Genomic DNA, 2500 nt, shown 5'->3' on the forward strand with positions numbered 1-2500 from the left:
GCGGAAGCAGCCAAGCGTTGGGCAAAACCAAGCGGATACGGCCAAGAGTCGGTGGAAAATGGCCCGAAAACAGTCCAGCGGCAAGCGGAAACGGCTAACGTTGGGACAAAGTGACCCGAAAACAGTTCAGCTGGGGAAAATTAAGCGGATGCAGCCAAGCGTTGGGGAAAACTAAGCGGATCCGGCCCAGAGTCGGTGGAAATTGGCCCGAAAACAGTCCAGCGGCAAGCGGAAGCGGCTAACGTTGGGCAAAAGTGACCCGAAAACAGTTCAGCGGGGGAAAACTAAGCGGATGCGGCCACGCGTTGGGGAAAACTAAGCGGATACGGCCAAGTGTTGTGGAAAAATGGCCCGAAAACAGCCCAGCGGCAAGCGGAAGCGGCTAACGTTGGGGAAAAGTGACCCGAAAACAGTTAAGCGGGGGAAAACTAAGCGGAAGGGGCCACGCGTTGGGGAAAACTAAGCGGATGCGGCCAAGTGTCGGTGGAAATTGGCCCGAAAACAGCCCAGCGGCAAGCGGAAGCGGCTAACGTTGGGCAAAAGTGACCCGAAAACAGTTCAGCGGGGGAAAACTAAGCGGATGCGGCCACGCGTTGGGGAAAACTAAGCGGATACGGCCAAGAGTCGGTGGAAATTGGCCGAAAACAGTCCAGCGGCAAGCGGAAGCGGCTAACGTTGGGCAAAACTGAACCGAAAACAGTTCAGCGGGGGAAAACTAAGCGGATGCGGCCACGCGTTGGGGAAAACTAAGCGGATACGGCCAAGAGTCGGTGGAAATTGGCCCGAAAACAGTCCAGCGGCAAGCGGAAGCGGCTAACGTTGGGCAAAAGTGACCCGAAAACAGTTCAGCGGGGGAAAACTAAGCGGATGCGGCCACGCGTTGGGGAAAACTAAGCGGATACGGACAAGAGTCGGTGGAAATTAGCCCGAAAACAGTCCAGCGGCAAGCGGAAGCGGCTAACGTTGGGCAAAACTGAACCGAAAACAGTTCAGCGGGGGAAAACTAAGCGGATGCGGCCACGCGTTGGGGAAAACTAAGCGGATACGGCCAAGTGTTGGGGAAAAATGGCCCGAAAACAGCCCAGCGGCAAGCGGAAGCGGCTAACGTTGGGCAAAAGTGACCCGAAAACAGTTCAGCGGGGGAAAACTAAGCGGATGCGGCCACGCGTTGGGGAAAACTAAGCGGATACGGCCAAGGGTCGGTGAAAAAGGGCCCGAAAACAGTCCAGCGGCAAGCGGAAGCCGCTAACGTTGGGCAAAAGTGACCCGAAAACAGTCCAGCGGGGGAAAACTAAGCGGATGCGGCCAAGCGTTGGGGAAAACTAAGCGGATACGGCCAAGCGTCGGTGAAAAAGGCCCGAAAACAGTCCAGCGGCAAGCCGAAGCGACTAACGTTGGGCAAAAATGGCCAAAAGCGGTGGAGCAGGGCGGTCTGAATCTATGCATCCACATAAAATGGGGGGTAAACCTGGGGGATTTCCAGGGGGTGGTAACCCTGGGCGTGGCTGGAGACCCAAAATGCATATTCCCCTATAGGGGGGAAGGATTTTTGGAAGAGGCAGCCCCTCATGTACATGCCAAGCGGGATGTACATGGCCCCTGTGGGTGCCTCCGTCGGTGTAAAATGGCCCGAAAAACAAGATTATGTTACCCGAAAACACGATTATGTTACCGAAAAAACACGGTTGAGCGGGGGCAGTAAGCACGGTTGAGCGGGGGCAAAAAACACGGTTGAGCGGGGGCAAAAAACACGGTGCAGCGGGGACAAAAGACACGATTCTGTTACCGAAAAACACGGCCCGTCGGGGGCAAGGAACACGAATATGTTACCGAAAAACACGGACCACGCGGGTTGAAATCCCCAGCCGTAGAGCCGGCGAAACACGGTGGGGCAGGGCGTCTAAGCGTGGAGGCGCCCGTAAGACCGATGCGGGTTGAAATCCCCAGCCGTAAAGCCGGCGAAAAGCGGTCGGGCAGGGTGACTCCGCGTGGAGTTTCGCCCGTAAGGCCGATGCGGGTAGCCGCGCGGGTTGAAATCCCCAGCCGTAAAGCCGGCGAAACACGGTTCATTGGGGCGCCTAAGCGTGGAGGCGCCCCGCAGAGACCGAGCGGGTTGAAATCCCCAGCCGTAAAGCCGGCGAAACACGGTTCATTGGGGCGCCTAAGCGTGGAGGCGCCCCGCAGAGACCGAGCGGGTTGAAATCCCCAGCCGTAAAGCCGGCGAAACACGGTTCATTGGGGCGCCTAAGCGTGGAGGCGCCCCGCAGAGACCGAGCGGGTTGAAATCCCCAGCCGTAAAGCCGGCGAAACACGTTCGGGCAGGGCGACTCCGCGTGGAGTGTCGCCCGTAAGACCGATGCGGGTAGCCGCGCGGGTTGAAATCCCCAGCCGTAAAGCCGGCGAAACACGGTTCATTGGGGCGCCTAAGCGTGGAGGCGCCCCGCAGAGACCGAGCGGGTTGAAATCCCCAGCCGTAAAGCCGGCGAAACACGTTCGGGCA

The sequence above is a fragment of the Carex rostrata genome, chromosome 6 (assembly GCF_964058835.1).
Source record: "Carex rostrata chromosome 6, lpCarRost1.2, whole genome shotgun sequence".
Classification (NCBI taxonomy): domain Eukaryota; kingdom Viridiplantae; phylum Streptophyta; class Magnoliopsida; order Poales; family Cyperaceae; genus Carex; species Carex rostrata.